Source organism: Typopeltis vanoorti, chromosome 6 (genome assembly GCF_054136105.1).
Source record: "Typopeltis vanoorti isolate ZY-2024b chromosome 6, IOZ_Tvanoo_1.0, whole genome shotgun sequence".
Classification (NCBI taxonomy): domain Eukaryota; kingdom Metazoa; phylum Arthropoda; class Arachnida; order Uropygi; family Thelyphonidae; genus Typopeltis; species Typopeltis vanoorti.
In genome coordinates, this window is record NC_143554.1 from 156,352,576 (window position 1) to 156,378,423 (window position 25,848).

Here is a 25,848-nt window from a genome sequence, read left to right on the forward strand (position 1 = left end):
TGGAAACCTAGATGATGTTTTGGGGATGGAGGCTGTTTCTCTGGAAAATGCTGACATAGACATACATATATATATATATATATATACATTCATAATGGTTTGATATATATATACTTCAATTATATATATATATATACTTCAATAATATATATATATATATATATATATATATATATATATATATATATATATATATATACACTTCAATTATATATATATATATACTTCAATAATATATATATATATATATATATATATACTTCAATTAAGCATTCTTGCAGATCAGGCTGGCGCGCGCATGCACAGAAGTACGCAATACACCCCTCCCCCCCCACACACGTGTATGCAAATTAGGCAAAGTAATTATTAAATAATAATTATATATATATATATATATATATATATATATATATATATATATAATAACTTGAGCTACAACCTCCCAGATAGTCATTCAGCTGTAATCATGCACTGGCGTTCATGAGATGCTACTAGCACGCACTTTCCCAACAATACAACAAACGAAAGAACAGCTTTAAATACAACCACAACATTTTAATATCATTATGTATAGAGACTCTGTATGTTGTTCAAAGTTTATTTTAGCTTCAGTGTTTTAGTGTTTTTTCGTTTTCTTTCTTTTATAATGTCACCTGGTGAAGGCTGTTACAAGCCGAAATTAGTCGTGTTTTTATATTAAAACCTTTTTACTTATATCTCGGTTTTTAGTCATTCAATTCTTTTTAAAAAAATATGTATGTTAACCGAGTCAATGATCATTCTTTCATCTATATATATATATACATATATATATATAGATATTAAAGATACCAAGCTATTTTTAACCAGGTTTTACTCCATTTCCCAAGTAAGCAAACAGACAAACAAGTCAAATTTGCGCCTGCAAGTGTTGCAAGTCTCGTTGACCCTGCACGTAGTGCAAGACCAAGGCAACTCATGGTAAAAGTATAATAAGCTCTGATCACTAATCTTGATATTTACCCATAATGCAAAGCACATCTCCTGGAAGAGATGTGTGATACTTTGTATTAAAGGCAAGGGGCCACTACCCAGACCGGTTTCGACCTTTATTGAGGTCTCATCAGTGGGAGCCAGGCTAGAAATACTAAGATTTTAGTAATACAGAGCTTATACGTTATTTTACCAGAACAAGTTACTATAGGGTGTTTTAATCTTATTAAATAAAAATCTCAGGAGGAGATATAAATGTAGAAAGTATTTTACCTTGGGTATAAGGGTATAATAAATGTTAAAGATACCAATCTATTTTAAACCTGGTTTTACCTTTGGTCCAAATTAACCAATATTTTGTATGCGTGGGTTTTTTTTAACTATTTTATTTGGCAAAAAACTGTCTACAAACAACTCACCGGATTAGACATGGGTAGCCCTCTCTCTCCTCCTTGTGCTGACTTATTCATGGAAGATCTAGAGGATAAAATCTTATCCCAGATCATTCCAAAACCGAAAATTTGGTACAGATATGTGGATGATATCTTTCTCATTTGGGATCATACGAAAGAAGAACTAATGGTTTACCTCAACCAAATCAATAGTTTCCACCATACCATCAAATTCACATTAGAAATTGAAAAAGATGGAAAACTTCCATTCCTAGACATCCTAATAAAGAAACAAACCAATAATAGTATCACCCTATCTGTGTATAGAAAACTTACAAATACTGGACGCTACCTCCATTTCAACTCGTCTCATCATATAGCTCAGAAACTTAGCATTATCCATATGCTCAAGAAAAAGAGCTATGCAGTACACAACAGACCAAGATGACCTACAAACGGAATTAACTACGATATCCAGAGAGCTATCTTTAAATGGCTATCCAAAAAGACTCTGCAACAAGATTCTCTTGACTGATATACCACAAAGACAACGTGATGACGTCCAATACATCAGTACTATTACTATTCCATTTGTCAGCAGCATTTACAAAAGAATTGGCTAACCTTCTAAACCCACATAATATCAGAGTAGCATTCAAGCCAGTCAACACTATTCGAAAATTTTTAAGATCACCGAAAGACCCTCATCCTTTCTACAAGTATTCTGGAGTATATACTATACCTTGCTCATGTGGTATTAGTTATGTAGGTCAGACCTCTAGAAGCTTCGAGCCACTTTGCCTCTACCAACCATCACATTGAGTGGGATAAGAGCCTTATGCCCTATGTAGAAGATAACTACCATTCACGAACCTTCAAGGAAGCAGCTACAGTCGCCCGCACAACTGAAAACCTAAACAGGAATTAAGGTCTAACCTTACCAGAAATTTGGAAAGCTTTAATTAGATCATTAAACTTCAAAGAAATGAACTTTCCTGACAATTACATCATGAGTCATAACAAATAAATCACGTTCCCGAGACACGCGCATTGTCTCGCACAGTACTAAGTTTTGTATGAATTAGAACCATCAGTTATAACCTAGTCTGTTACCTTCGTATAGCTTACTAATTTTGTATTCCCTGAAGATGCCGATAGAAAAATTGGCGAAACATGTAGGACGATAAATTAAAAGCCACTTGACTAACAGTATATAAAAAAAGTGTAATAGTTTAATATTTTGTATGTTTGTATGCAAAATTATACCCGAGTTACACGAATTCGACTTGCTCGCTTTTTGTTGGTCCCACCTACCGCTAACTTCGGGGTATGACTGAATATAAATATTTGCATCACATTTGGTATATCACTCATTTTTTCTAGTAATAAATGCTTTATATTCGTGTACTAGGGTTTGTTCGGCTTTGTGTATTCCATTTTGCAACCGAAGATTTGCATTTCAAGGCATTCTATTTTTAGATCTAATTTTAAAAGTATATTTTCTGAATCAATGTCACTCTTTATTTGGTTAAACTTCCTTCTTATTCCCCCCCCTTCCTCTTCCAGAAGCAATGATTTATAGCTTCAAAGGAGTTCTATATTCCAATAGTTCTGTGTTTCCTAACTTTAATAATAACACGGACTATTCTTATATTCAATATGTATTACTTCAGTGCAATTGAAACCAAGGCTATTGGGGGGATGATTGTTAAGGAAAATAGGCTAGTACTTCAGTATAGCAGTGAGTGTTTGTAGAGGTTCCCCAGTTGCTCTTGGCTATATTCAATACCTCCAGTATTACAGTGAATTAATTAGCTGCACTGATTTAAATATGGTCACCCATGTCTTCACCAGAACTACTACATCATCTTCAATTTCCTTCCATGTACCCTCAAAGGGTGTACAGGATATGACAGTACTACATGAAAAATTTACATCATTACTAACTTCCTTCTACAATTTTCCTCCAAATCAGTCTGTTACTGTCAAGACTCCAACATTATGAGATCTTAGATTTTATGAAACCATTGACATCAAAATAGCTTTCTTTTTTATGTATGAAAAACTAAAATTATGATTATATTTCTTTAAAAAAAAATAGGTGTTATTTTACTTTCTACATTTATATCTCCTCCTGAGATTTTTATTTAATAAGGTTAAAACACTTTATGGGAACTTGTTCTGGTAAAATAACGTATAAGCTGTGTATTACTAAAATCTTGATATTTCTAGCCTGGCTCCCACTGATGAGCCCTCAATAAAGGTCGAAACCGGTGAGGGCCATTATGAGTTCGCTCTCTTAATGTTTTTGTCTTAAGGGAGCAATTTGAGTCTCCGGTGAAAGTGTTCTCCGGCACGGCTCGCTGAGGGACTTTGTCGGTGAATGCTTTTCTTCGGAATATGAGCGGTTCTGCTTGGTGGTGGTGGTGGTGGTGGGTGGAAGGCCATCACTGAGTGGAGCCAACGCTGAGATGGACGGTCTTTCGCCCACGATTGAGTGGCCTAGGGATCGTCCGAATTTTTAGAGAGGGCTTTACTTATTCTTAAGGTCGAAACTGGTCTGAGTAGTGGCCCCTTGCCTTTAATACAAAGCATCATACATCTACTGCAAAAGATGTGCTTTGCATTAAGGGTAAATATTAAGATTAGTGATCAGAGCTTATTCTACTTTTACCATGAGTTGCCTTGGTTCTTGCACTACGTGTAGGGTTAGCTAGACTTGCAACACTTGCAGGCGCAAACTTGACTTGTTTGTCTGTTTGCTTACTTGGGAAATGGAATAAAACCAGGTTTAAAATAGTTTGGTATCTTTAACATTTATTATACCCAAGATAAAATACTTTCTATATATATATATAATGTCTATAACCGAGACAAGAATAACAATTAAATTTATTCAAAACGCAACATGTTTCATCGGAATGTAAGACTTCAGGCGTGGGAACATAGAAAGCAAGTAAACACTATAAGAAACATCGTATCATTATAAAACGACTATTATAAAATCAGTTAGCTTTGAACTGGAGCTACAGTCCGTATTGAAGTTCTATTGTTAGGCAGCTGCGTGCGTGTGACCTCACGCGTGTGCCAATATCGGATAGCAGAGCTGAAAGAGTCCGGTAGATTATAACTAATTTATGTGATGAGGGTCCATAACAATTTTCTTAGACTCGACTATGCGGCGCTCCACCTCGTCACGGCATATATGAAGGTTTAAAGTTGTTGTCCAGTTTATCTCATGTTGACGGCCTTCTTCATTTGTGTTTACTGAAAACAGTACATGGCTTGACAAGGCACTTGCTCTAGTTCTTTTGTAGGCAATCTCCCCCTGGTGATTGCCTACAAAATTCTTCCAGACGTAGGAGGATGGATTTTTTAGTTTGGCCACAGTATTGTTTCCAGCAGTCACACGTGATTTTGTACACTCCTGGGAATTGCAGATGGTTGTGAGCCTGTTTGTATTTGCTTAAAATCGATCTTAGTTTAGGAAAAGTAGAGAAACAGATTTTTATGTTGAACTTTCTTAAAATTCTTCTTAGTTTCGGAGAGAGCGAGCTGATATATGGTAAGGAGATATAACCTTTTGGATTTCTTTTGTTTCTGAGTTGTTCTGATGGCTGTGGTATAGATGCTTATTAATAGTTTTCGACGAGTAGCCATTACTTGTGAAGGTTCTTTGCAGATGTTGTAGTTCAATTTTTAGATCTTCATCATCTGACAGTATAGATCTGGCACGAAGTGCTAGGGTTGAGATGATACCCACTTTCTGTGCAGGAGAGTGATGTTTGGACGAATGCCGGTATCTACTTGTGTGTGTAGATTATCTAACGATTGAAATTTTTAAATAGAATCAGATGTTTTAGTAAGTTTTACTTTGAAGAACGGGAGAGATCGCTTTTCTTCAACCTCCATCGTTAATTCGATTACTTGGTGGAAGTTGTTTAAATGATTTAAAAAAGACTGAAAGTTATCGGTTCCATGTTCCCAGATAAGAAATATGACAACTTCAAATCTCGGCCAAATTTTTGGTTTAAGATTAATTGAGGAAATTTCCTTTTGATCAAAATCTTCAAAAAAGATGTTAGCTAATATAGGAGACAGGGGGCTTCCCATTGCCAATCCCTTATTTTGTTTGTAGATTTTCTTCTCATATTGAAAGTAGTCGGAGTATAAGCAATGTGATGGCAAGGAAAACATCTTTTTTGAAATCTTGTTTTTTTTAAAACTTATATATATATATATATATATATATATGAAAGAATGATCATTAACTCGGTTAACATACATATTTTTTAAAAAAGAATTGAATGACTAGAACTGAGTGATTTTCTGGTGTTTTCTTTCCTTTTTCTTTTTTTTTGGGGGGGTTGGGGGGGCAGGGCCCGTCGGCCTCCTCCCTGGGTGCGTCACTGGTTGTAAGTACGTAATATTTCTGTCGGTCTTTTTGTACATACACTACTTTGATTTCATCATGCTTTGACAATTGATGAAGTTGGCTTACCAACGAAACTAGTTGTCTCCTTATTAACTTTTATTCTTAATTCTCTCGGTGTTTTAAGTCATTAAAATTATTAAACACACACACACACACACACACGCATATATATATATATATATTTATTTATTTATTTATAAAGATTTACAGAAATTTATTCATTTCGTTGTTGATCTAAAAGATCGTAAGTTGAAAACCACTACATGAGCCATAAGTATATGTTAACAATTAATATTCTTGAATGCCAACATGTGTAGGTCTGTTTGCTCATATTATAACATAAAATTCTTTTAAACAGTACTTTATTGTAATAATGAAACATGAATATATAAGAGCTTCTGCACGTAGATTAACTGGATGGAAACACTTGGGAAAATTGTATTTATTCAAACCTGCTGCTTTATTAATTGGATACTTAAGATGCAGGGGAGACTAATCAACAACAAATTCTTCAAATTGCAACGAAGGGATCTGAGGATGGCTTATGAGATGCATAACTTAAGGAAGGGCTAGATTTATTTTCACAGGATAACATGATAGTCGATGTGGGCTTCTTAAGAAACATGTACATTGACGTCCAACTTAGTCTGCTCCCGTTTCTTATATTTTCTGCATACATTTTTGTGTAGCGATCATTTTCAGCTGCATCGCTCTTCTACTCTGCTAAACAAAGGTGAGAAAATAATTTCCATCTAAAGTTTTCAGAGGAATCAGATTGCCTTGAAAATAATATAATTATCAGACTTAACAGATTTTGTTATAAGTATATTATTCCTACAAATACATTTTGCAGTCACTAGTCGATTTTTATACTACTAATACAAAAGGATAAAAATAATTGTATATTATATTTTTATATTTTTGCTATCTTTTAAGCATTACACATTGATGTGTTGGTATTCATGTAATGCAATTTTTCATATTGCTTATGTAAGAAAAAAATACACGGCATTTTTTCTCTACACTCAACTGCTAGACGTGTGTTTTGATTAAATTTGCATTCATAACATTCAGTATTTTTTTTTGAATAACCAGATTCTTAATAATAATAATAATAATAATACATTTTCTGCAAGAGTATTTGTGATTCAACTCTGCTTACTCAGAATGCTAAACAGGAAGCACTCTCCAACATCTTCGTTCTTCAAGAAGCACGTGTCTCGGCCTCGGAAATGTGACCTCCGCTTTTATGAAAAAAGACTAAAGCAGTTTCTAAGAGCTAAGTATTGGATTACTTATACAGTCTATGACATCTGATGTCCCAGTTTTTGTTTGCCATTAGTTTTAATACAACGTTATTTTTATGTCTACTGATGGTTTGTAGCACTTAGATTTATATTATTATATTATTATCATTAATAATAATAATAATAATAATAATAATTATATATATATATATATATATATATATATATATATTAAGTGAATATGCAAAAAATCTTTTCCGAAGTTGTTTACACTATGTTAGCAGCGTTCTCTATCTTAGTTATTCACTACTTTACATTTTTCTTTTTTCCTCGTAAATAATTCACAGATAACGTTTAATTATATGAATTTAATAAATTAATACTGTCCGACATATTAAAACATTTTATATTTTGGTACATTAAAATATAAAATGTATTAATAAAATGAATATATTTTATGTGTTATAAAGATGTTCAAAGAGAGATTGGTTCTTCAAAGAACGAATGCAGTAAGAGTTTGGACACTTTACTATATTTTGATGTCATCCTATTAAATAAATGAGGAAATCCTGAATTCGTTACCATTAATTAATTAATCAATAAAAGAGAGAAGAATAGACTTTAGTAAAAATACTTACATTTGCTTCCTTGATTTAGAGAAAGCGTTTGATAAAGTAAACCAGAAAATACTCCTAAATTGCCTAACTATTATCGGCATAGACTTGAGGGACAGGAAAATAATTTATCAAATATTTAAAGATCAAAATGGACAGATTAAAATCAATGATAAGGATAAAATAATAAAAATAAGGAGTGTAGTAAGACAACGATGTATATTTTCACCCCTTTTATTTAATTTATATATTGAAAACGCTATTCAGGAAACTAAATATAAAATAAATAGTGGCAAAAATAGGGGCGGTCGTGCATAAGCACTGCGGAACTGCAGCACCCCCCAATTTTTCTCGCTATATAAATATATTTATTAATTTAATTATATTTGCTTATAATATTAAATTTTATCATCAACAATCCTATACAATTATCTTATTTTGTATAAAAAATAATAAAAATCCATCTTGTAGTACTTAGGAGGATGAAGGAAGCTAGTAGCACTGGGTTTACCACAGTGTCATATTGCTACGCGCGTAAGCATATGCACGCCATAGTGAGATGCGAGCTATTAGCGTAATGCGGCACTATAGGTCGCGCAGTTCCACTATGCAATTTGCGCCAGTAGCAGAGTGTTCGTAGTGCTTGTTGTGTTTACTCCGTCTCTTTAAATATTTGGACATTACAATTAAAGACATAAAATTAAATGAAAGAGCATAGTGGGCACAGGCTGTACATCATGAGGAAGGAATTGAATCTAGCAATTCAAAAGATGAAAGAAGGAAAATCCCCTGGAATAGATGGTATACAGAGAACTTATAAGGAATATAGGCGAAAAAAGTATGGAAGTGTTATGGCAAATTATTAACAGAATTTATGAGGGAAAAGAATTACCAGAGGAGTTTAGAAGATCAATTTTTATCCCCATTCCAAAAAAGACGGGAGTTTTAGACTGTAACAATTTTAGAACGATAAGACTTATAACTCACACAGCAAAAATTCTGGCACAAATAATTTTAGAGAGAATTAGGAATAAAATAGGAAAAGAAATGAATGGGGAACAGTTTGGATTCCGAACCAACAGAGGAACTAGACAGGCTAAGAATTGTCTAAGAATTATTGGGGAGAAAACACTAAATTATAGTGGAAAGTTTTTTGGAGGATTTCTAGATTTTGAAAAGGCAATTGATACATCGAAACATAAAAGGCTTTTTGACATTCTAAAAAATATTAATATTGACTCTTATGACTTGGAAATTTTAAAGAGATTATATTGGTCACAAACAGCGTCAGTATGTATAAATGGAGAGGGAACAGGAGAATTCCCGGTGGAGAGAGGAGTTAGACAAGGATGCAAGTCATCACCATTAGTGTTTAACCTTTATAGGGAACAGATGCTTAGAGAGGCACTTGAGGATGTAGAAGAAAGAATAAAAATAAATGGAAGAATCATTAATAACTTAAGATATGCGGATGATGTAGTGGTGATGGCCGAAACTGAAAATGGATTACAACAAATTGTTCAAAGAATTGAAAACTCTAGTAAAGGGTACGGACTAAGGAATAACACAAGGAAGACCAACATAATGATAATGGGCAGAAAAATAGGAGATAATGTAAAGATAAAAGGTGGAGGAAAGATTTTAGATGATGTCGATAGATTTCAGTATTTAGGTAGCTGGATCTCGGAGAAAGGAACTTCAGAATTGGACATTAGAAATACAATAGACAATGCTAAATCGGCATTTATGGAAATGAAGAGAATTTTAATAAACAAGAGTATTAAAATAGGTGTTAGAGTTGGAATAGTTAAAGCAACAGTTTGGAGTATTGCAAGTTATGGAATTTGTCATGGACACTCAGAAAGAGAGATAAGGAAAGAATTAATGCATTTGAAATGTGGTATTATAGAAAGATGGAAAAGATTAGCTATACAGAAAGAATATCAAATCAATAAGTTTTAAGAAGAGTTGGAATGGAAAGAACACTGCTCAAGAATATTATTCAAAGAGAGACCAGATCTGCAGGACATCTTCTAAGAGGTTCTTCGGGACACCTGACAAGAACTATATTACAAGGGAAAGTTGAGGGGAAGAGAAGACGTGGAAGACCAACTAGAGAGTGGTTCGATGACATCGTGGAATGGACTGGTTTAAGAATTACAGTGAGAGAAATGGAGAAGAGCTGCTCATCTGCTGCAATTCTCTTGCCAGAGAATGTGACCGAACGACGATGTATAATTTTATCGATAATAAACAATATTTTTTCATGAAACAAAACAAGAAGGATATATTTTATTTTTATGTAATTTTGAATTATACCAAATTGTATAATTTTATCGATAATAAACAATATTTTTCATGTTTAATTTTTTTTTACCATAATTTTGATATTTCATCCAAACACGTATACACTGTACTTACAGTGTGTATGTATATTTCGAACGTTGCAGCGCCCCCACGATTTCAAGCCACGATCCGCCACTGGGCATAAAGATAAATGGTGAGCGAGTCATATGTCTGACATTTGCTGATTACTTGTAGCACAAAACAGAATAACATTAAAATCAATACTAGAATTACTGAATATTAACCACGAAAAATATAAAATGAAAATCAACACAGATAAGACTGAAATCCTTGTTACAGGCAAAATCCTTTTCAATGTAAAGCATGTAGATATTAGTGGGAAACAAATAAAACAAGTAAAAAACTTTAAATACTTAGGAAGCCAAGTAACAGAAGATGGCAGCACAAGAGAAAACATAAGATCAAGAATAAACAATACAAGAGCCCAATTCTCTAAGATGAAAAGTATTTTAACAGGAAACCTCAATCTACAATTAAAAAATAATAATAATGAAGACATTGATATGGAGTATCTCACTGTATGGATGTGAAACCTTGATTCTAGGCAGAGAAGACGTAAGAAGATTGGAGGCTTTTGAAATGTGGTGCTGGCGCCGCATGAACAAAATAAAATGGACAGAAAAAAAATCAAACGAACAAGTCCTGAGAAAGATAGACGAAACAAGAACTCTAATTAAATCGATCCAAATTAGAAGGGAAAGGTGGTTTGGACCTATACTTCGACATGATGGACTTGGGAAAAGAATAACTGAAGGCAAAATAGAGGGGAAAAGAAGAAGGGGCAGACCAAGGAAAAGCTTTCTTGACCAAGTCAAAAAGAAAGTCCAGGTCTGGGGAATTACCAGGAGATTAAGAAGAAATAGGTGTTAGACAGAGTAGAATGGAGGAGTAGAATGGAGGAAATTTCTGCTGAGCTCCCAGTCCCAAGACTGATGCAACTGATGATGATGATGAATGAAAATCGGCAGGGAGATCCACTCTATAAGGACCAGAATACATTTTAACTAATTAGGCACAATTTTAGTGAAGTTGATAAATTAAGTATGCAGAAGAATAAGGAAATATAGTATGGTTTCGTTGGTACAATGATGCAAAGCGCGTAAGGAATATTGACCAATGCATTCTTATTAGTTGAGTGACGGGCGCATTTCCTATGCGAAATATTATTATTATTATTATTAAGTATAAGACTAACTCACTTTCACTGACGAACCTCTGTAAAGGTCCTTCGACGTTCTAAATTGGATTCAAATCCAGGTCTTTCCAGCCCAGAGCATCGACTGAGCTACGTAGATTCATCAGAAGTATAATGTCATGGCAGTCAGTTAAACAAATTTAGTGATGAAAATCAGCCGAAACACGAACTAGCAGAACTGTTGCATAAAGAAGAGAGAGTGGCAAAATAATATTGCAAACTCCCAGTTAAATAATAAAAAATGAAATCTATCTGACAGTATCTGTATGTGTTTAAATATTTCTTTTTTTTTCCCCCAAAAGGAGTAGGTGGAAATCACATTCTTCTAATAATACTTTCGGAATTGGTTAATGGGGTCAGTATCTTTCGTCATTCAGATAATTGACTGCATTACCATCCAGACCTAGATGACAGGTGACAAAACAATCAGACATAAACAGTGGCGAATTCTCCATGCTTGCTATGCTTGTTGCGGAAGCTCATTAATTGAGAAAGAAGTAACATTTATTTGTTAATAAATGCATGTATTTATAAGCATTCCATTTAGGCTTTTATTTTTGTAGACAGAAGACGTCTTAAGTTTGCCCGGCAATAATTGAGCTTTGCGTTGTGTATCGAAGACCGATGCTTGCTCGTCTAGTTAAAGCTACCTTGCTTTGCCAGGTTGTAGGAGCATCCGCGTCCTTGCTGCAGCGCTGTGATTTCATGGCGCGCATAGCCATTTCCGCTCCCTTCACGTCATCTCATTCTGTTGCTTAAACACAGGCCATACGCAGTCAACGTAGCTGAGCTCTAGCCAATGAGCTTCAGCCAGCCTTTACAAGTGTGCGTGTTGCTTGGGAAAATTAAGTTACAACCAACAATTTATGAAGATGTTATTGACCAGTTCATAAGGAAGAACCGTAGGGTAGAATTTGTATTCAAGTAGTTAAATTGAAAAATATAGAATATCATTTGTAAAAGAATGTTGTATTCGTATGATTAAATGCACATATATTATTATTATTATTATTATTATTATTATTATTATTATTATTATTATTATTATTATTATTATTATTATTATTATTATTATTATTATTATTATTATTATTATTATTATTACATACGGTTGACACAAACGGTTGCATGGTTGTATCGCTGGTCCAGTTTTTATACTTTAATGTGGTTCAAACTCCTGTTGTTAATTTAAAAGTGTCACAAAGTAACTCTTCTTGTCACGCTGAAGACAGTGATATATAATTCATCGAAATCGGCCAAGTGAAACCCAAATTTTGAGTGTGCTGAAAATTGATCAGAATTCGCCGTGGTCACTAACGAGCATAGAACAAAGGACGTCGCTTTGCCATCTTTACAGTCTTCCAAAGGAAGAAAGGTGAGCCATGAAGTGCAACAGGTGTCTGAAGGAATTATTGTCCGACAGAAGTCATATAACCTGCAGGAAATGCCTTAGGAATCTTCACTTTACATGCTACGAATTCTCAGAAACAACATAGCAACGCAAATCCAATGCCAAGCAAGAGGAATGGAAATGCCTATACTGCAGAGAGAACAAAGAAACGCGGCACACCCAAGACGCAACTGATTACGCTGGAGGCAGAATCGGACGATGAACTGAAAAGACAAAAAAAATACTGGTGAGTATTATAATTTGAGTTCAGTAAATTTATTACTAGAAAAAAGGTTTAGAAAATATAAAAGCCAACTTGATAGATCTTGTCCAAGAACTATTTGATAAACAGAATAAAGAAATAACAAAAAAAATTAGCGAATATGAAGAGTTTGTTAAATTTAATAATTCAAAAGTCGAAGAAGTCTTACAAACAGTAAAAGACATTAAAACCAGCATTAACGCACTAGCTGACAGGCAGCACAAATTGATAAAAGACACATCGGAACTCCGTCAAGAATTTAATTCCCTGAAACTACAATACGAAGTTTTAAAACAACAACAACATAAAGAAGACCTTGTCATAAACGGTCTTCCAGAAACTGAAACCACAGAAAATCTCAGAGACGTAGTTTTAAAGTTAGGCCATGTGATTGATATCCCCCTAGGGCATGATGATATTCAGACCATAAATTGGTTTCCTAGGAAGAACAAAAAATAAGTCTCGCCATGATCCGCACCAGTCATAGTTCGTCTGACAAGCAAAGCTACAAGAGACAATCTCATAAAAGCCAGCAGACTGAAAAAACCAGTAGCCAAGGATTTAAATGCATCGCAAGACAATACGCCAATCTTTCTATCTGAGTATTTAACACCTTTCAATCAGAATCTTTTGTACAAAGCAAGAAATGAAAAAAAAAAAAAAAACCAGAAAAAAAGTATCACTTTTTATGGATCAAAGACGGCAAAATATTCTTGAGAAAGTCACAGACTTCAAACTGTATAAAAATAAAAAGCTCGGAGGACATAGATAGGTTGCCAGAGTGAAACAAAAGACTCCAACTTAGTTAAATAAGAAGATCTCAACACAACAAAAATGAATGTGAACCATCGGTTAGATGTAATTACACCAGAATGCATCAGTAATTGCACTTTGGAATCGCTTGATGCATGGAAACAACACAGAGTACAAGCGAGAGGTCTCTCAATCTTGCATATTAACATCAGAAGCATCCGAAAACATTGGTTATTGTTACAGGCTTATCTGAGGAATTACACTGATATTATTGATATATTGATTCTTACAGAGGTATCCATAATAATGACGAAGCGTCTGCTTTCCAAATTCCAGGCTTCTAACAACGTAGATCATGCCCCCAAGCAAAAAGAGAAGGTGGAATATTAATATTTATCAAACAAAAATTAATAGCAAAAGAAACGGCCTATCAGTTTGAGCATGCTGAAACCCTTTGCGTCGAAATCACTAATACCACCAATAGACAGCATTCCATAATACTAAATGCCATTTACAGGCGACCAAACCTATACATGATAAAAATCTTGCACCAACTCAATTGTTGGCTTTCAAGCCAAGAAATATGCTCAACAGAATACCTAATAATAATTGGCGACATAAACATAAATATTGCAAACGAACCCCAGAACAACACTGTACAATACCTAGACATGATATCCATGTATAATCTAATACCAATAATAACATCATGTACAAGAGAAGAAATATTCGGAAATACTATCACTGCCTCCAATCTAGATCATATAAACGTCCGAGCACCACCAAACAGTTAAACTGCATCAGTCATGAAGTGCAAAGTAGCAGACCATTACTTCACCGCTCTAAACCTGCACACCAAGATAATATCCATGCAATGTCTCACAGAAGAAAAGCGACAGAAAACAATAATAGATGAAGAAATAGTCAACCACGAAATAAGAAAAACAGACTGGGAACACCTGGCATCAGATTCAGCACATATCTTATACAACAACATTAAACTCACACTGGAGGAAATATATAAAAAAGCTACAAAGAAAGTCAGAATTCGTTCAAAAACAAAAAATCCTTGGATAACACAAAACGTAATCCTAGAAATACACAGAAAAGACGCCTTATGGAAAGAATTAAAGCGATATCCAAATAACACAGCTTTAAAAATGAATATAAGAGAACAAGGAATCGCCTTACAACACAAATCAGAAATGCAAAACGAAGCTACTACAGAGAGAAACTAACCTCTGCACAAAACAACATCAAACAAACCTGGCATCTGATCAATGAGCTGCTAGATTGTGTTCCCAACACCACCGCCTGCGAAACCATAAAGCACAGCTTCATGAAAGACCCAAAACCTATCCAACAACTAACAAATGACTTTAACCAATACTTTGCAGACTTCATCCAAGAACTGCACAGAAATATTCCCCCAATCAAAAAACGAGACCCTCCACTTGGACCACAATCAAAACAGACATTATGGTTCCCAACCATAAAAGAAGCAGAACTGATCTCTGCAATACATCAAATCAAACCAAACAAAGGCCCAGGAATTGATGGTATCAGACGTAAAGCTATAAAGCAACATGCAACTAGTTTTAGTCCTATCCTACTAAAATTAATATATAAAATATTAAAAACAGGACAGATAAAGTATGCTAAAGACCGCCATAATCACACCCATATATAAACATGGAAAAAGAAATTTAATCAGCAATTACAGACCCATAACAACATTACCAATTATCAATCAAATTATGGAGCGGATCATACTGAAGAAACCCACAGCATACACAGAGACCTTTCATATTATCCCCAAAACACAATATGGTTTTCAGAAAAATAAGGGAACAACATATCTCTTGGAAGATTTTACAGATGTAATTAATACTGCCTTAGACAACAACAAAATTGCTATGGTAGTCTTTATTGATCTGACTAAAGCATTCGATACACTTACAGATCAAAGCTTGTTAGAAAAGCTGAGGCATGTTGGAATAGACGGGCCTCTTCTCAGGTGGTTCACAAACTATCTTCAAAATAGAAAGTATTTCACGCGTATCGGATCAAACCGAAGTAGAGAACTACCAGTAACCTGTAGAGTACCACAGGGAGCTGTACGCTCCTCAACTCTATTCAACATTTACACGCACGATATTAATCAGCTACTACCCAAAGGTAAGATCTTCCAATACGCAGACGATACAAGTATAATATCCATCCATAATAACGCAAGCATAGCCCAAACAAATGTGCAACATGACATAAATCTGATCATAGACTGGCTCACGACAAACTCCATACACCTAAACTCAGAAAAGACAAAGTTAATGATATTCAGAAATCCACTGACTCGACCAGTTGATAACAAATATATAACCATCCAACATCCACTTCCCAACACAAAAAACACAAGAACAGCAAAACCACTACAATCACTCAGATTGAAACAATACTATACCTTGGAATTTACCTCGATGTAGATATGAACTGGAATAGCCATATAAAACATCTACACAACAAACTCCGAACAATAAGTGGCAAACTCTACAGATTAAAAGACATAGTTCCCGTTACGCCTAAAAACACTAATATACAAAGCTCTATGCCAAAATATACTAAGATACGCTATAACAACGTATGCTTTCTGTGCACCCTACAAATTAAATAGATTAATGTCGCTACAGTACAAAATGACAAAACTGATCTTTTGGGAACAAAGAGAAAATCACGACCTTATAAACATTGCAATGGCAGAACACAAAATACTGACAGCAAAACATTTATGTCACCATGCAGCCTTGCTAAAACATTATTTCGATGCCAACTACAGGACAGTTAGAAATACATACCGTATAACAAGACCTCAGACTACTAATTATATCATATATAAATACAATAATCACTACGGAAAGGCCTCGCGAAACTTCTACATCCCAGACATGATAAACAAATTACCTTTTGAATACAGAAACCTTACAAACTACAATAGCCTGAAAAGAGCTCTAAGGACATACTACGAACGAGAAACGCGCACCCAAAATACCATACAAACTTAATGAAACACAATATATTCGCTCAGGCTTCCAGTTCAGCGACGCATCAGTACATTCCAATTTATTGTGGGAGGGGGTGCGCGTGTGTATTGTGTGCGTGCGTGCGTGTGCGTGTGAGTGCACGCGCGAATTTCTCAATCATAGATTCCTAACACAGCAAAAAAAAAAAAAGAATACATAATAACCAACTGGTGTCATCCTCAGATAAGCTTACATTTAAGCTTCGAGGATGAAAGGAAAAAAAAATTAGTTCTCATCCAAGATGTATCATATGTAACCAAATGCATGTAATGTACGTATCAAAAGAAAACCAATGTATGTATTATATGTAAACCAATGTACGTAATGTAAATATCACATGTAAACAAATGTAAGTAATGTATCATATGTAAACAAATGAATGTAAAGTATATAATAACTGTAACAAATGTATTCAATGTAAAAAAAAATTATTTTAAAAGTAAATCATGAGTTTACACCGTATGTTTATGAAAATAAGGACACATAATATTCAGAGACTGCATATGTGTAAATACTGTTGTATAATCACACCTTTTCAAACTTGAAAAATAAAATAGTAAACCACAACATGTAATATTATACAACTTATGTAACTCTGAACAATATAATTGTGAATTATTATCGTGATTGTTATATAAAAAAACTGTTATCATCATTACTATTTAAATCTCATTATATGTAGCACAAAGTGCTGAACCTTGTAAAATAATATACTGAATAGATGATCATTGTAATATGTAAATATTTGAAAGAACAATAAAAAATTATTATTAATAATAATATTATTAGTAATAATAATAATAATATTAATAATAGTTTTCCTATTTTTGTATTAAAAAAAAAATTATTATTATTATTAAAGTGTGTACTGAGACATGGAACCTAAATAGTATTATTATCTATATTGTTATTCTATGGTCGTTCTTTCGGAGTTGTACAACTAACAATAAGGAGTTCGTAATTGAGAAAATTTTTACTTGCATTAACGAACATTAATTTCATTCGCGAACCAGATGAAAAAAAAAAAAAAATCTGCCAAAAGTGGGCTATCGATTTTATTCTAATCGCCGAACAGAATGAAACCTATTATTCATTCTTCTGGCGATTCTAGTGTGATGAAAACTGACACAAGGAAATACAGATTAAAGATTTAAAATAAATAATCCTAATGAAAAATAAAGATAAAAATAGAATAAAAGATTCATACGAAGAGCAAGATATTGTTGAATGTATGAAGTCAGGATTACCTTCAACGAAAAGTAAGAGATAATCACTGGAGGTGTAATAAGTCATCACGAAAGAAAATTCTTGGTATGAACTAGGAATGAAATTTTTTATACACCCAAATATCTTGAATTCTCTTCTTCATCTTCGCCTTTTAGCCTTTGAAGAGGTCAACAAAATTCAAACAAAGAGTTAAAAAAATTAGCAGTAGCAAGGTTACAAACGTATTTAGACCCAACCTCAATTATGTTTATTTTCATCCTTGCTCTTCAACACCACATCATCTTGGTGGTGTTAAAGAGTCTAATAAATTCAGGAAACTAATATCACAATCACTATTCATCACACGTTTCGCCAATCACATTCTTTTTGATTTTTAAACATCAAAATTTCAGGGTGAAAAATAGTCTTTTATTGGAAAGAACTTGGTTCAAATCTCGTCTACGACATAAAGAATCGTTTATTAGAGTTTTTCATTTGTAGGTTAGCCACTTGCCTCATAGAAGTGAAAGTCTTTTTTTTGTTTTTTTTCTTGAAATTTTGATTTTTCATCGAGGAACGCAATGACCAGGAAAATACACCAATTAACTGACATAATACGCTGGCCTCAAACGACAAAAAACATTGAGACATATTTGTCTTGCTTCCCCCATTCGATGGAAACGTGATTCCCTCGAAGAAAATAACGGGGTGTCAGCGATATCCGACACATGCGGACCGAAAGAGACTTCTTCTGGGCAGGGAGACTGCAAAATCGCCCCCATCTATGTATATTAGACTTATTAACACCCTGCTGAACTAGTGAGAATAAAAAGAACGAATTTTGCGTCCAATTAAAGCGTGACCTTCAGTGCAATAACCTATAATGAATTCAGTATGAGAGTAGTAGTATAGCTTATTAGCCATTTAAACGCTCTCGCAGCCATGTCTCGCTATTGGGGTTAAAAACATCACGTGACCAGGAAAGCCAGTCTTTGTAGTAACAGGAATTGTCGGTTTAGTTTTGATTTCATTTTGGTAAGAGGAAACTCAGCTCAGGATTATACTGCTTTCTCAGCTGTTTGACCTGCTTCAGCCAACCACCTGCGTGGGTTTTCTACACAAAATTCAAGGTGAGATACGAGCGAACTTCTTTTACCCTTTCATTTGTTAATGTAAGAAACAGTCAAGTGGCTATTTTTCGGCAAACTGCTAAAAAGTGCGACCGTACAGTTGTGTTTGTTTTTTTAAGTATTTTGTAGTCACTTAACTGTTCCTTCAGTCAACGCCCTAGCGATCTAGTGAGGAAAAAAGGACTCTGTCCCACCTTTATATTGAACAAATATTATGTGAAAAATTCGCATAATTTTCTTTTACGTTTGTATTACGCTTCAGATCTGTATATTATTATTATTTACGTTGCATTGCCAATGGAGTCTAAATACTCACCGCGAAATGAACTATGTATCACCTACACGCTACATAATCCACCGTCTGCCAATACGTTACATAACCATCTATTCTTCCTCTGTTAATTGAGTGTGTTCTCTGGTCGATTTGTCTATATGCAGGATAAAAACAAAATAAGTTTCTTGGAGGGGGAAAGAAAAAACTTCTTATTAGCTCTACTATTCTTCATTTGAAAAAGTCGTACAATTCCCTGCCATGATAATAATCGAACTGAGGTCTTTTCAAATTGAAGAGGGCGTTGTTCTGTCGCATAAGGACAAATGCGGTAGGTACCCAAGAATTCTGCATGCCAGTATCGTGTTTTATTATTATGTTTTTCCTAAAAGCGTGGTTATTTTCAATATTGTTATAGAAGAGTAATTTTCCTAAAATGATCAAAGTTCTACTTTTTTTTTTGTATTCATCCTGAATAAATATTATCAAATTATTCCTAGGAATCGGAAAAATGTTTGTCTCGTGACCTGAGCTGACTCTATCTGCTCCTGATTAAAATATATAATTTGGTGGACAGAAAAACAAAAATAAGTAGATAATTATCCAAATTTAATTTTAAATTATTCAAATCGATGAAAATGACCATTATGGTTATGGAACACATCCAACCATTCAAGTTACATGTGAAGAAAAAATCCTTGTTACAGACGAGATCTGAAACCAATTTCTTATTCTTATTATTATCAACATCATCATCGGTATAACTTGAATTTATCATCAGAATCGTCCCGTGGACATGACAGGTCAAATGCCAAATAAAAGACGCGATACCCAGTTTGTGTATGAAAAATAATAATCGAACAGACTTTGATTCCGATTTCAATAAATATCCCCATCAATAAAAATGAATGGTTTGGGGAAGAATGAGCCTTTATTGAAGTTTAATGACTCGGGAGCCATTCATATGCCCAACACGAAAATTGTAAGACACTACACTCCTAAATCATGTCACTTTCTTCAGCATTCTGTTATTTTGTTATAGAATGAGAGGGACAAAAAAGAGCATCAATAATTGGAATCTGTTAGATTCCCCCCCACACACACACCTCTCGATTTTTGATGGTCCTTATATGCATTCGCAAGATCAGCAGCCATTTACAGCTACATGTCTTCCATATGCCCTCGTGAATCAGCTCGAGAACGAATTTTGATGAAATATATTATATGTCAGAACTGTGTTCTTTAGCCAGTTTGTCTATTTTCTGCCTTTAGTTGACAAAGGGCATCAACATTTTCAACTTTTCTAACTGAGAGTTCCTCTCACTGCACACATACACACGGAGAACGGACTCAGTTGACAGACAATAATACATTTGACTACTAACCGTGATGTCATCCTGCTGGTATTATTACAAATGACAGATTATTGAATAAATTTCTCCTTCAGAATTCTTCTAAAAATTAAAATTTACAGTTCACTTGTTCAATTCAAGTGCTTACTCTATCTGACATTTGATGCCCTATAAATTCGAACATCGCATGAACAAGTTTTGAAGATTGCGGCAAACATATTAAATCTCATAAACTTGAAGAGATCACTTTAAGACAGTGGGCGATATTTAAACTGAATGTCATTTTTTCACCATTAAAGTGTCGCAATTCATAATGTCCTCCATCAATAATTGTGGGATCAGTAGTCGTAGCGAGGAGTACAAGTGGTTTGACGAGGTGCTGCTTATATATCATTTTTTTCTGCAACAAAGAACATTACATTAAGATAACACAGGTATATATTAAGGTCTTACTTCATTCATAGCGATAAAAAGTCCTAAACTAAAAATTTATGACTAGTGGAGTGCCGCAGGGCTCTGTTCTTGGACCACTGCTTTTCAATTGGTTCATCAATGATATTGGAAAGGATTTGAGAGGAAGTGTTCACTTGTTTGCTGATGATGCAAAGTTGGGTAGAGCAATTGTGAGTGCACAGGATGTCAAAATTTTACAGGATGATTTGGATAGTTTGGAGGACTGGGCTAGGAAAAATGGATGTCAGTTTAATGTCGCAAAGTGTAAGGTTATGCACTTTGGGGTGAAAAGAATAGCAGCAGTATATCGCATTGGTGGAACCGTACTCCAGGAGATTGATGAGGCCAGGGATTTTGGAGTGCTGGTGGATAGGGAGTTGAAGTTTAGGGGGCACATTGCAAAAGTGACTAAAACAGCTCACCAAATCACTTGGCTTATGAAAAATACTTTAACATGCAGAGACAAACAAGTTGTTGTTCCTCTGTATCGAGCCTTGATAAGACCCCATCTGGACTTCTGTGCCCAGTTATGGGCACCAGGCTTTCTTCGTGATGGGGAGGAAGTGGAGAGGGTCCAGAGACGAGTGACCAAGATGATAGCAGGTCTGTGGAATGAACCTTATGAGAATATGTTGAAGATTTGTGGGTTGTAGAAATTGGACGATAGGTGAAGGAGGGGTGATATGATTGAGACATTCAAATTACTGAAGGGTTTTTATTAGATTGATCCAGAAGATATTTTTGAAAATATGACTGGTGGTGGGAGGACTAGGGGCCATGCATGGAAGCTGGGCAAGAGCGTGGTTGACAAGGGTGTTAGAGCTAGGTTTTTTACTTGGAGAGTGGTGAATGAGTGGAATAAGCTTCCAGAGTCTGTTGTGGGTGCTACGACCGTGAATGAGTTCAAGGCAAGATATGATAGATGCTGTGTGAATGTTGAATAGTTGTTCCAGACATGATGTTAGGGCCTCTCTCGATGAGTCTGCCGACTCCTTGGAGTTTCCCGGAACAACACCACCACCAACAACAACAATAATAATAATAATAATAATAATAATAATAATAATAATAATAATAATAATAATAATAATAATAATAATAATGACTACAAACAATAAAAAATAGAGCACTTTTGTTTTACCATATTAACTATTAACAATAGTTAAACTATTAAGCTATTGCTTTGTTGACCTTTCTTCTCCTTTTGTGGCATCTTCAAATTGAAGGTGCCACATAAGAAGAAGAATCAATTAAGGATCTATCCATAATACAACATTGGGGCTGATACTGCACAGCAGACCCAAGAATCAAGTGCAGGGGAAAAGTTTCCTATATATTTTTGACTGCAGATCCGTGTGTGTTCACGGGGTCGGTTTGTCTGTTTTCTGAGGGACGAAAAATCCGAGTTTCCGGTTGAAAAACCCTCTTCCTCCCTATGAGACCGGCTAACTCACCTTTAGTCGAAAGAGACCAGATAATAGTTCTTCAAGTCATGGACAAGAATCGAACCCAGGTCTTTCCGACCAAAGGGCTTCGTCTATACCGACTGAGCTCCGGAGGCCTATTTAACATTACTGTGCTTAAATCTCCATCATTTGGAACAGCGTTTACGAAATTTTCAGTAACCGCGTACCCCTTTCGAAATTTTAGTAACGCCGGCGTACCTAACTGAGACTAGGCAATTTGGGAGAAGTTATAAATGTATTTCGTTCAAACACGAATTAATTATAAAGGCGTGTATTATTAAATAGTTGCGTTTTAATAAATTACGAACATCCTCCTCTTGCTGATATAACCTCAAGGGGTGTACAGGTTACTCTGCGAGTACCACACTTTTTTTTAAATTACAAACATATGATACATTTTTTAATTGTTAAATAAATTACATTAAAAACAAACATGATTAAACGTGTACAGATGCCCGCATGGGTGGTGAAACAACTACTGAGAACCGTTGTAATTTAAGGTACGAATGATTTCGAAAGTTAGCGGTCCGCTTGAGTGATTCGAACTAGTTGAACGTAAACTTTTAATGCGAACCTGGGTTCGAATATTATCTACAACATCAGGAGCCGCTACATGGATTCTTCAGATGACGAGGAATTAGCCAGCCTCTCGGAAACTTAGGTTTTTACTAGTTCAAAAGAGACAAACCGGAGAAAATGAGTTAATAAAGGTGATACAAAGAACATAAATGTACTTTCGCAGAACATGTCATCAAGATTTGCTAACTAAACGAATCTTCTTACAGACTTGAAAACATTTTTATATGGGCACCTCCATGGAGTTCCGAAGGCTTCGCAGGAGACCAAAACTATACACACAATATCTTTCTTTTAACTCACAGACGAAGCACTCACAATTGAGTATTGCAAAGCATTCCACTCGTTTACCATCCTCCAATCAAAAAATCAAGTCCTCGCACCTTTGGTAACCACACTATTGTTTATTTTCTAGGGATGACGTCTTCTTCTTCCGCCACTAGCCAACTGCTGATATATTTCCCCTGCATTAATCCAATAAAACCTTTTTATTAAATTAAATGTTTCTATCATGTCCCCTCTTCTTCGCCTATCAACCATCTTCTGAAAACCACAAACTCTACGTGGGGAGCATTCCTAGAAGCCCAGTGCTGAACACAGTAATCCAGATGTCGATGTATCAGCTCCTTATAAAGAGGATAATAACTTCTTTATATATATATATATATATATATATATATATATATATATATATATATATATATATATATATATATATATATATATATATATATATATATATATATACCATGATTCGATATAACGCGGTTCTACTCGAAGCCTAAAAAAGCGCTAAATTTACGTTGATTCAATTTATCGCTGTATTTCCCTTGGTTCGTATATAATACGATTATTCCCGAACCCGAACCAATCAGCGAAAGGTGATGATTCGTGGTAGCGCTGTTATTTCCCTAAACCCAAAATCTATGTTTGTCTGTGCATTTGTTTTTTCCCCCGTACATCGTGTACTTTGGATTCCACTGTTTAGATCCTAGTGTGTAATGGTGAATCCAAGTCTCATCCATAGTAATAAATCGATGCACAAAATCAGTTTTATTCGTTTTATTCTTGTTAAAACGCTCCAAGCAGTGGGGCCTGTGAAATTTTAAGTGGGTGTGTTGCCTATACAAAAAAAAAAATTTTTTTTTTCCTAATTAGTAACCAATTTATTATTAAATAAATTTGTAGATTTATTTATCAATAAATTGGTTACTAATTAGGAAAAAAAGAATTTTTTATTTTTATTTTGTATAGGCAGCACCCCCACTTAAAATATCATGGGCAGCCACTGGCTCCAAGCACTGTTCAGAGATTTTCATGCGAGTGCATTTTTGATCAACGCAGCACCCATCTTGCACAAAGCTTTTTCATATGTAATTCTTAATGAAAAATATTATTATTATTATTCGTAACACCTCCATTGAGTCTGAAGACTCATCGCAGGAGGACACCTATTGTACAACTCTTCGTCTCCACCACTATACCGAACCTACACTACCAATCAATAACATCAGCGCCATCTACTGCCCACCACCACCACCACCGCTAATATTTTTTGTGTGTTCTGAAGGGCCGATTTGTCTGTATGCGGGATGAAAAACCCGAGTTTCCGGGAACAAACCTGCTACCTCCATATGAAATCAGCTAACTCACCTTCGATTGGAAAAGTCCACATAAAGATTCCTCCCGTCATGACGAGACTCGAACTTAGTCCTTTTCCAATCCAAGAGCGCAACGTACCGCCGTTCTTCCAATTGCGCTACGGAGGAGCTTAAATATATCCTACACGTTCTTTTGAAATGCCTATAGTCCCAGCAATTACAAGCACTTTGACTCGCTTGTCCAATGCCATATCGTGCACTTGTTCAGTGATTTCTGGTGTTGTTACACTTTTTGGACGTCAGTAGTAGGGCGGCCACTTCTGACCAAATGCTTCCGGTGGGCGTGGCTTCATGAGTTAGGAATGTCAGGAATTTCCCTGAGGGCATATGTGTCAATGGCTTCAGTTCTTGTGCTTTGGTTCACGTAAGGAATTGTGGGGGATTTTTTTGGTTCGCATATGGAATTATGGGTGATGATAGAGATAAGGATTCGTGTTGTGATTGGTGGGACACTTTAAACCAAATGCTTCCGGTGTGCGTGGCTTCATGGGTCTGGAATGTTTGGAATTTCCCTGTGGGCATATGTGTCACTGGCTTCAGTTATTGTGTTTTGGTTCGCGTATGGAATTATGGGTGATGGTAGAGATAAGGAATCGTGTCGTGGGTGTGTGTTGTTTTCAGATGTAGATAAGTGACGTCATTTGTTATTTGTAAATAAATGTCGTCATTTGTTATTTGTAAATAAATGTCATCATTTGTTATTTGTAAATAAGTGACGTTGTTTTAAATGGAAAGGATGATATTAGTGGACAAGAAATCGTGTCGTGATTGGTGGACACTTCTGACAAGATCAAGATCAAGATAAGATAAGAATCGTGACGTTATGTGTTTGGATATTCACAGTTTCGAGGTTTTCTGAATAATTAATTATATGCTATGTCACTCAAACATACATTTTTTTTTCTTCTATAGATGGTTGTACTAATTTTCCAATACATTTTGAGGTATTTCTTTCCTGTTAAACGGTGGGATTCTTAGCATAAGTCGTGATGGCGGCAGTGTAATAAGCTATTCGAGCTTTTCTGAATA

General features: G+C 35.0%; 1 protein-coding gene across 1 annotated transcript in view; it reads left to right on the forward strand.

Moving 5' to 3' along the window:
• The first annotated feature begins 18,861 nt into the window (after nucleotides 1-18,861).
• The window catches only part of LOC150106132 (TNF receptor-associated factor 3-like), a 285,373-nt gene continuing 278,386 nt past the window's right edge, over nucleotides 18,862-25,848 (forward strand). The window contains exon 1 of the mRNA XM_090393885.1: nucleotides 18,862-19,040. The gene's annotated coding sequence lies outside the window, so the exon portion shown is untranslated. The remainder of the gene's footprint in view (nucleotides 19,041-25,848) is intronic.